Genomic DNA, 11,331 nt, shown 5'->3' with positions numbered 1-11,331 from the left:
CCACCCTCCTCCCCTCATTTTGGTGGACTATGGGAGGCGGGCGTGAAATCTTATAAGCATCATTTCAAGCGAGTCGCTTCAAACGCTCTTCTCACATTCGAACAATTTAACACGCTCTCTATTGAAATAGATCAATTTTGAATTCGAGGCCGATTACTCCTATTTCTGCAGATGTAAACGATCTTTCTGCTTTGACGCCAGGACACTTTTTAATCGGTGATTAAATGACTAGTTTAGCTGAACCTGATTTTCAGCCTCTTCCATCAAATCCTTTGTCTGCATGGCAATTCATTTCGAAAATTCGACAAGATTTTTGGAAAAGATGGAGCATCGAATATTTAAACGACAGAAAAACAACAGTTAACGGCATGGTTTCCATCACGTTCAAATCTGTTTACAACGAGCATAAACGCACGCTTAACTTTTTGATGATGGCATGGTTTCTATCACGTTCAAATCTGTTTACAACGAGCATAAACGCACGCTTAACTTTTTGATCTTTCCTAACATATCAGACCTTTAATTTTCAACAGATTTATATATAATTGTAAAACCGAAATAGGTGAAATTTTGATTTGACTAAAAAATGTCATATGGGGCGGAATGAGCCACTGTTCTGGGACGGAATGAGCCACCTCTTCCTGTGCATGAAACTAACCTCTTAGTGCAGCAATCAGTAGGTTCGGATGCAATGTTTCATATTATTGTGTATGGTGTTAATAATGGTGTAAACTGTTTTAACACTGTTTTAGGTATGACCAAGTAATATGAGTTGCTGTCAACTAGAAGAGAGTGCGCACTTTTTCTAGTGTATTTCTTAAATGAATTTGTTTTAAAACTCGTAAAATGCTATAAAAATAAGAAAAAACATTGTTGTGATTTAAAAATACGGCTAACGTTTAAAAAAACGGTTGAATACCTCAATATTTATGAAATTCAGTGTCATGCGGTAATGCAGGAGACCAGTCTAGTATTTGGGAGTTTACATATTGTAGAATTTATCTTTTACTGAAATAAGGTGCATGGTCAAGTCGAAAAATTGATATATTTATTTCTGTCATATAATTATTAAAAGATATGTGGATATAATTCGTTTCTCTATTTACTCTTTGTATTGTTAGTTACGGTATAGGTTAGGATTAACAATTACATCATTTTGAAGTAAAATACTTAAAATTTACGTTCAATTTTGGAAAGCTATGTGTAAGATATGTTTTTATTTTAAAATACTCAAACCTAACAAGACATTTAATTACAAATAATATATAATAAGTCATTTAATTAAGTGACTTATCTCGCCCCAATGCCTGGCTCATCCCGCCCCAGGCATGGGGCGATATGAGCCTAGCGCACTAGTTCTTCATATCCGTTTCTAATTCCGCATATACTTTTTTAGTTACTTTTATCTTGGCAAAATTTTAGTTAAAAATGTTTGTAGAATATATATAATGATTTACGTTCAATCAATGAATTAGCAGATTTTAAATACTAACGTGAAAAGGACAGCTATGCTCAGGAATTATTCCAGTAAGTATTTCCACTATAATTTATTATTATAGTATTAGTAGTTTTCTACTCAGAAATTAAGATTTAGAGCAGTTTATCGAGCAATGACGCGTCGATGAAGGTAGTGTGAAATTTTTGTTGCAACTCAAAGCACAGTGAATATATTATTGTGAAAATAAGACCAGACCTCTGAATTTTTTCTTTGCTGAATTTTTGAATAGGTTTTACATGGTTTGTTGTGATAAATTGTAAAGTTGATAACTTTTCATTCACTGTTATGCCATATTAGATCTACCATTTTCTTTTTTAAGTTTTTGACATCGGATTCATAATCAGCGACCCTGAAAACCCCCTTATACTAATTTTAAGGAAAACCCCAAATTTATTTAGCATACTCGTCTGCCATATTGGAAACTTGGATGAGCGGCCGGTTTTAAGACGGAAGCTGGACTTCAATCCAGGGTCTCCGAAAATTTTTGTCTCTTTCCTGTTTTGACTCCACAGTAAATACAAAGTGTGAATCAAACGCTAATTTCAGGGTAGCATACATACGGAAAAAACAATATCGCTAAGAGAACAAAATTTTTGTCCTCAGAACTAGAAGGTATAGTTTTTGCACCAACACTACCGGATGGTCCTCATAATTGTACCAGTATAGGCGTAACAGCTATACAAGTATTCTTAAACGTTATATTGCTCCACGAAGAATAAAATTTTGTTGGCGTGACAATACGCGATATGAAAATACTTTCACGGTGTTACAAGCTAAAAATATACGCGCACACACACATTCGCGAAACACTGTTTTTCTGGATCAGAAGGTCTAAAAACGTGGAGATTTGAGAAAAAAGGTAGGATACGAAGAAACTTTTACAAAAAAAAAACTCCTTGAGCAAATGACGCTTCCCTTCCATTTTAAGGTTAGAGTCGCACGTGTATACGAAGCAGTGTATCGGCGACAAATCGGTATAGCTGTCTCATCGATACCGCATCCAGACACTATACACGCGTACTTCGCTGAACTATACTTCTGTATTGTTCGAGCGGCCATACTGTTTTTTCAGTGTACCTGCAACAAAAATGAGTATTATTAGTGTGAATGGTACTACTTCATAAGATATCGTTTCCCTCGGACTTGGGGTACGAGGGGCACGAAACGTCACCTATACTGTTAATTACTTTTACAGTTTTATAGAAAAAAAATCGGCGAGTTTCGTACTCCAACTACGAACTAGATGGAACACAATCCTAAAATTACCTGGAACAAAATGATCCTAGAGTTTTTAACATGCCTCTCCTGTCTTTCTCTCTGTTTTGTCACGCCTGAGTGAGAACCACACATCGGCCCCGCAGTTCCTCTCATTCCTACCCGCAACGCAGCGTCAATAATTCTCGGAACACTACAATCCAGAGATCTCAAATTTAAAACCGACTAAAATTTAAATTCCATTTGATATTATAAAATAATGTGAATATATAAGTTTCGTCAATTAATGTTACTTTTGGAATATTTTTTAAAAATTTATTCAAATTATATCCAAGTTTTACTATTATCGTGAGCGACATGATTACTGGAAAATTTCGGCGGCTTCACTTCAGAGAGCTCCAGCTCTGGTTCATTCCGCATACAGCACCAGCTCGCATTCTGTCCGCATACAGCTTTACCTGAATTTTGCATTCTCTTTCATGAGAGTGTAATATAATCGTCCAAATTTTCGACCTCTGGTTTTTAACGGATCCTTACGTTTCGTCACCCACAGAATCCGCCAATAATAATATTTTATCGGTGTCGGCCTGTCTGTATTTATGCCTGTCTGTCTGTATGTTGTACTGTCTGTACGTCTGTATGTACGGTTACCTGAACGTTGTGGTCACGCTAACTTTCAAAGGATTTTTCCAATCGAGTCAGCCTTTGATAAACTTTTTAAGGTTCCCAAAATGAAGGTTAAGTTCGTTAGCAGATGGGTAGAGGACTTGTAAATTATCCAAATAAAATTTTCAATTTCGATGAAAATTACAGCAGTTATATACTTTTGAAAATCTTAAAAATATTCAGAAAAATATAATAAAATATTTTTTTTAATATTAGGAGGTTTCGTTTAAATGTGTCACTAGATATGAATTATATTTAGAAACGATGTTAGTTAAATTTTTCGATTAGGCAAAAATATAAAAAGAGCTTTTTCAACATTTAAATAAAAATTTTTTATGAGTTTTAGAAATTTTTATCAAATTTCGTGGTACACGTTAAAAGGACTTGTAAATTATCATAATGACATTTTTGAATTCGATAAGACTTTAAAAAGCTTCTCAACAGTTTGAATATTGTTTAATAGTTTAAGAAATATCAATTCAAATTTCTACTAGATATAAAATACATGTTTTTTGAAATTATTATCATGAAATTTCTTAATTAGACAAAAGTTCCAAAAGTTGGATCGTTTTCGAAAGTATGCAATTTTTGCTTTTAAGATATCCATAAGTTTAAAGCGTTGTTTTTAGTATAGATTTGAACAAGATTTACAAATTATCTTGATAAAGTTTATCAATTGGATACAGGGTCTCAGGGGCGAAGCGCGTGTTTCGTAATGAGAATGTAATCGTCAAAGCCGTAGGCGCTTTGCGAACCTTTTTTAAAAACAAATCGAAAAAAAATTGTAGTTACAATTTATGTCTGTGATTCCTCAGAAGTTTAAATCACAGTTCTCGATTTAAGTTATAGTATTCACGATATTTGAAAAAATGTAATTGCAGTGTACGCATTAGACGTACAAAAACGAGCGCGAAGCGTACCTGCGCGCCGTAGGCGCGCCCAATCTTGGCGCTCAGCGCCACGGGCGCAACGCGCAATGAGAATGTGCCCGCCCGGCGGGAATATTATTTTTATTGGGAATTTCAATGATAGCATAAATAAACAGATCATTTTGCGTCGCCTGGTAAAATATTATACACAATTCTATGCAATATTGAAGGAGAATATAATAAAAAAACTCAATTGGTTATTTTTTCAATTTCAAAACTAGCTTCAACTCAGGTAGAAAAATTTAGAAGCAGGGCTGAAAACATACAGGTACAAAATAATTATTGGAAGTAACGTCAAATGTTCAAATATTTAAGTTTTCAGTATAAGCCATTATATTTAAAAATAAAAGTTTACACCCGTTTCAATAATTAATGTTTCGCATGGGTATCTTTACAACCATGATACAAAATCTTTCAAAAATATGATTGACTGATGAGTTGATCACCCTGTCGGTTATAATTACCACTTGAACCCGTGTTGCTTGCTGAATATGAGGTTAATATTCAGTCCACTTTCGTTACAGGCGTGAAGTGCTCATAACGCTTTTTTATAATAAAAAAATATACCTCATGAATATTATAATTACATTTTTTTTAATTCTCTACCTTATTGTTGTGAATTTTGTCACATTGGCGAAAAGAAGGATATAATCTACAAATTGTTACAGAAAAGCGTTTTTTTTTAATTTTTTAATGAAAAATTTCTCCATATCTCCAAAATGGTAGAAGGAACACACTTTTTTGGGTCAAATTCGTTTTCAGCATAAAGAAATACATGAAATATATGTGTTAAAAAAATCGAAGGGGAAGAAGCTTTTGTGCAGTTCTATCTGAACTTTTGTATAGCCCTCATTGTTTTCTAAACATGTAATTTGAATAATTTGCCTTTTAGTGTTAATTATTTGAACAAGCTTACCTATTGAAATTCAGTCTACACTCAGTATAAAAAAGGGCCAAGAAACACAAGCTCATTTAAAAAACAACAATAGACAATAATTAATTGACAATTAAACAAATAAATACGAATAATCAGCCCGTACCATTTTCCTCAAACTACCTTCTTTCTGGTTACAGTTGACTCATACATCTTACATTCATTTTTGTTCCAACATTCTTTTACTTTCTATACCTAATTTAGGCACTGACAAGTATTACGGAATTTCCCGTAAAAGTAACCGGTCAAGTATACCAGTAGGTCTAGTATTACGGAATTTTGCGTAACGTTAACCATGTACGAGCGGAAATTATATATTATTTGAGTAAAACTATACTATAGAAACATGAGAAGATAACAAAATTGCGAAGTTCAGGGCTCTTCAAAGTTTAATGATCAACATTAATTTTTGTTGTTGCAAATCATGCCAAACTGTATGTCGCATTGTTTCGTTTAAGACCAAAGTGATACACAGTTTTTTGCAACAGTATCAGGGTATAAATCTGTTAATTTTTTATATGAGGAAAAATGTTCATTTTATTATTCCATAAACTGTTCACAGCTTACTAATTGACCTTTGAATCCAAAATTAAACTCTAGAATTGATGGTTCCAATACTACCATACTGACAAGTACATAAAAAAAACAATCTCTTCCCTATTCTAATCCATGTTACGAATATATGCGAGTGGAAGAATTTAAAAGAGAGAATGTTATAACGACTAGAGTATATATACTTGAATCAAACATTATCATTTTCATTAGTCAGATTCTTCAAAAAAAATTTCCGACATTTAGTTTGCTCTTGCACAAAAAATGAGGGTCATAATTGGTACTCTACTCTTCAATTTAATGGTTTTCTTCGATTCTATTGGTTAATATAATAATATAATATGATAGCTATAGTAAACAACTTCACACTATTTCCGATAGTAGTTTTTTATTAAATCATTCAGTGTACAGCAGTTCACCAAGCCGCGTCGCGTCAATGGTAGTAGTGTAAAGTTTTTTTTTTAAATATAATTTTAGACAATAAGACAACTCAATAATATACTAGGCAGTCTGATAAGTCCCTGAAAAATGAAACACGGAGACGTTTTTTTGGCCAAAGTCGGTTTTATTTTTCAACATACTCTCCTTTTTGGTCGATACAGCGAGTCCATCAGGACCAACCGTGATTTTTTGCGTAGGGGCATTGGTAGTAAAAAATTTGTTTAATATGACCAAATTTTGTGTCTTTATAAAATGTTCAAAATCCTTTTTAATATTTTAAAATCTTTGAAACATTTTGAAATCCTTAGTAATGTTTTGTAATATGGTGTATACTCAAAAACCAAGTGGTGAAACTCTTGAAAATTCCGTTATATGGCCATGAAGCGGAGTTAATATTTAAGATTCCAGCTAATCATTTAAATAATTTTTAAGTCAAATAACACGAAAGATGTATGCTTTAACATTCTATAGTAGCAGAGACGAAATTTTCAAGGTCGTTGGACACCCAGCTTATAAGAATAATTCGCCGCTTCTTACCTCTCATCATTTGAATCTCAGATTCAACGTTGCAATTTTTATAATCATACGGATTACAATTTTCGTTACAGTTAGTCAAAAGCGTTTGATTTCCATATTTCATTCAATAAGTAAAACAACAGATTGTATCACCAATTAATTACGTACAACCTGCAGATATTTACTTTATTTAATTAAGTTCGAAGTATAAAACGATTTTGACACTTGTCAAATGACAAATATCACTCACGTACCGTTACATTAGTAAAAATCAACTCTTATTTTTAGGAAAGTACTTAATGCACGTCCCGAATGTATTTGTGAACAATTTTAATGTTGTGTTATATTTTTTTAAATTCGTAATTAATTTTTTATTAGAAATGCGCAGTGAATCCTGGGGAACATAACCTTTTTTCAGAATTAGGTTATACCTATATTTTGCGCACGTCTTCTGAGTCTCGAAGCTTTTGACTAATGAGCGCAAGATCACGAGCGCGGGAGATTTCAAAACCGAATTAATATCGCCTATATAGTACTTTTTTGCATTACATAAATGCTAGACGAGTTGCATTTTATGCTAGAGTTTATATAATTATATATATATATATACTACCTTAGGATGGTCGAGGTGAGCCCGAGCGAATGAAATCTACACGATAGTCTTTAGTACATCTGAGCCATTTATTAAATGAAAAAATTCGATACAATAGACGCTTAAATTAAAGAATGTTTAGAATATAAAAGAGTATCGTTACAGACTCCCCCACTAGAGTAAACAATTGTCCTCGTAGTTGCTCTAGCGTACCTGTATGGGTCTACTCCGTCGATGTATCGCAGAGACGGGCTTGGGAGCAGGTTCCTCGTTGTTTCCAATGAAGGGTGTTAGATCTGACACCGAGTACTTTTTAAGAATCATCCTGGCTCTTCTGGATTGATGATCTCGTAGAACGTTGGACCGACGATTTTCTTGATGCGATAGGGACCATCGCGGCGAGGTCCGAGTTTAGCACTGTTACCCTTGGCAGCATTGCTGAGCATGTGAGACTTCACCAAGGCTAGATCCCCTTCTTTATACCGTAGGACGTCCCTCCTTTTCGCGTTAGCCACGTCGTGTTGCATGTTTTGAGCATGCTCGGCTGCGTTTCGCGTATGTTGGAGAGTTCGCGTGATCTGTTTCAGATAGGGCGTGATCTCAGCGACATAGTTCTCGCTCTGGACGATAGTACGAAGATCGTGACATACATCATCGGCCGTTCTCAGCTGCCTGAAGAAAGTAAGATAGGCTGGTGTTTCCTTCGTTGACTCGCTTTTCACAGTGTTCATGGAAAAACGGATGGATGGAAGTTGAATCGGTCAAGTATTATGTGCCCCTGCGAAGAGAATAGCTAATTGAGTCTTGAGGTCTCGATTCTTTAGTTCTACCTCATTAGCCTCTGGATGATATACAGGAATTGAATGCTGCTTCACTCCTAGACAAAAAATTGCCTGCTGCATGTTTGCTGCTATGAATTGCCCCCCATTGTCACTAATGAGCTTCCTGGGTAGGCCATAATGAAAAAAACTTCATCTATGAGCAACCGAGCACAAATTTCGCTAGTAGCTTCCTGCACTGCAAACAACTCCACTCATTTGGAAGCGGTGTCTTCGACGATAAAGACCCATCTTTCTCCCTTAGGTCCCTCGAATAGTGGACCAAACAGATCAATGGCTAGAACCTCGAAACGTTGAGCTAGTGGTGGTGTTCGCAGTAAACCAGCTGGTTTTAAATTTGAAATTTTGTTTCGCTGGCATTCTGCGCAATGCTTGATATGTTCAGCGACTTGCCGGCGCATCCCAGGCCAAAAGTAGCGAGAATAAATTCAAGAAACAGTTCGATCTAGTCCATAATGTCCAGCCGTGGATGCATCGTGATATTCATGAAGAATTTATTGCCTCTGCCATTCAGGTACCACCAGTTGAGCTTTGTCTTCATCCTCGTCAGGACTGTACCGATAAAGCACACCATTTGCCATGATGTAACCTCTGTCCGTCCACTTGGTGAAGTCCTTTTCCGGTTCCTGCGTTTCAAAGATGTCGATAATTTTTTTTTATCTCGGAGTCGGCTAGTTGCTTCTGTCGCAGTTCTGCTGCACTCTTTGTGGGTATTTCCACATCGACTGTACAGATTCCGCATGTTGATATCGTCTCTTCGGTACAAGGTGATCGAGAAAGTGTGACTGCTACAATGTTGGCACGACCTGGAATATAAGAGATTTCTAAATCATACGGCTGCAATATTATGGCCCACTGAGCTAAGCGCCCTGTTGGCTATTTTAGTGACATTAACTAACGCAGGGGTTTATGATTCGAAGCGGCATAAATTTTAGATCCTTCTATATACCTTCGGAACTTATCAACAGACCACACAACGGCTAAGGCCTCCCTCTCTGTTGTGTTGTAGTTTCTTTCCGCTGAAATTAAAAGTCGGCTCGCATATTCAACTGGTCGCTTATCGGACCCCTTACCCTTGAGTAAACCCCCTCCGAGCGTGTAGCTGCTGGCGTCGGTACGCAACGTATAAGAGAGAGACGAATCCCCCTCTCGTAGAATAGGTGTTATCGTCAGAAATCGCTTCAGTTCCTCGAATGAAGTCTGTTGTGCAGGCTCCCACTCCCAAGCTATTGACTTCTTAGTCCGATCGCTTAGCGGACGTGCAATTTCTGGGAAATTCTGTATGTATCGTCTGCACCACGTACAAGTCTGTAGGAAAGTTCGAACATGTGCTACAATTCGTGGAGGCAGCATATTTACGGTACATGATACTTTATCGGGACCAACTTTAGCCCTTCAGGCGTAATCATATGACCAAGATAGCAGACTTCTAGTCCTACGAACAAACACTTTTCACGTTTAGCCCGAAGTTTAAATTGTCTTAATCGGTCAAAATTCTTTGAAGATCCTCGATATGTACATCTACAGAAGGTGAAATAACGAGGATATCGTCGAGATATATTAAATGGTAACTACTATTCCACCTAACCCGGTTTTGAAACGATCCATCAATATTTTGAATGTACTCGAGGCATTCTTCAAGCCGAAGGGCATACGCTTGTACCTATACATTCCAAAAGGTGTTACAAAGGCGGTCTTGTCTCTATCTTTTTTGCGTACGGGCACCTGGTGGTCGTCAATTCTCGGTAGCGCATATTTATCGGTAACAGTTATCGCATTTAATTTTCTATAGTTTATACATAAACGGTCGCTTGCATCCGCTTTCGTAATCAAGATTGCTGGTGAACCTCACGGAGATTCGCAATCTTCTATAAAACCTTGGGAAAATAAATCATCTACAGCTTTTCTCGTGTGATCTTTTTTTTGTTTGACAATCGATACGGTGGTGAAAATATCGGTTTGTGATCTCCGGTCAAAAAGTAAGTTAAAACGCGATCGATCGTTTTCGGATAAAAACGTGCCTTTGTTTACTCGAAGATCTGCACTTCCAATATTGAAGCTTGACAAAACCACTGCGTTTTGATGAAATAAATCATCTTCGTACAAAAAAGGATATATCTGTCTCGGGTCGTTCTTAAAAACCAATTCCAGTCGGCATGATCACAGACCATTCCCTCAGCGACAGTAAAATCGATTCCTAACCACGTCCTGTTTTCCTTAGCTTCGGGTAACACAACAAACGTAGTCATATTCTGCCTACCCATTAATTTAATTTCTACACATGTAAACAAAAGAGTCGTAGGTCTTTTAATACCGTCCGCATACGCAAAAGTGACTTGAATGCTTTTAAATTCTTGACCCCGTTCTCAAAGCAACTGATACAAATTACCTACGTTGAAACCTTTCAAGATACTAAAATCCAGGGAACTCGTACTAGTCATCTTCTTCGAGCAATTAGGACAATTGCTCCGGACATATCCAGGAGCTTAACATCTGTAGCATTTAAAATCCTTGCCAAGGGACTTCACAGCACCTGTGCTTGTAGTACCTGCTGTTGCCTTAACCCGCTGTTGCGAAGATTCCGTTGGTGTAGACTGAAGCTTTCTATATTCCCTTCTTCGATGGCCATAATGGTGACAAAAACTGTAGTCAGCGCTCTTCTCACTTTTGTCGCTTTTATTTGCGACTTTCGACGATGGCTTCTCGCTAGAACACGCATCCCCACTGAGCGTATTTTCTGCTGCACATGCCAATTCAAGCCGTCTAGAGAACGTTTCAAAACTGGCCCGCAACACTAATTTATGCATTTGAAGGTTTAGAAGTACATAGATAATGTCCAACTGCAACTTTTCAGTCAGTGAGTTTGAAGGCAATTGTGCTATCAAGGCACAAGCTTTTGACACGAAAATGTCTGTCGAGGTAGACTCGTTTTGTTTGGTACCAAAAAGTTCACGATTCACTTTTTAAGGTGGCTTCGATTGTCCATACGCGTATTTCAATGCGGCAAAAACATCTGCTTACGGACTTCCAGTATTCCTTACGCCTTGCCAGCACGCAGCGGCGTCTCCTGTGAGAAGCATTGGCATGCCCTAGATTGCATTTTTATCACTGACTTGCATGCACTCTTTATACACTTTTATTGCGTCAAT

The sequence above is a fragment of the Belonocnema kinseyi genome, chromosome 3 (assembly GCF_010883055.1).
Source record: "Belonocnema kinseyi isolate 2016_QV_RU_SX_M_011 chromosome 3, B_treatae_v1, whole genome shotgun sequence".
NCBI lineage: Eukaryota > Metazoa > Arthropoda > Insecta > Hymenoptera > Cynipidae > Belonocnema > Belonocnema kinseyi.
This window is presented reverse-complemented; position numbering follows the sequence as displayed.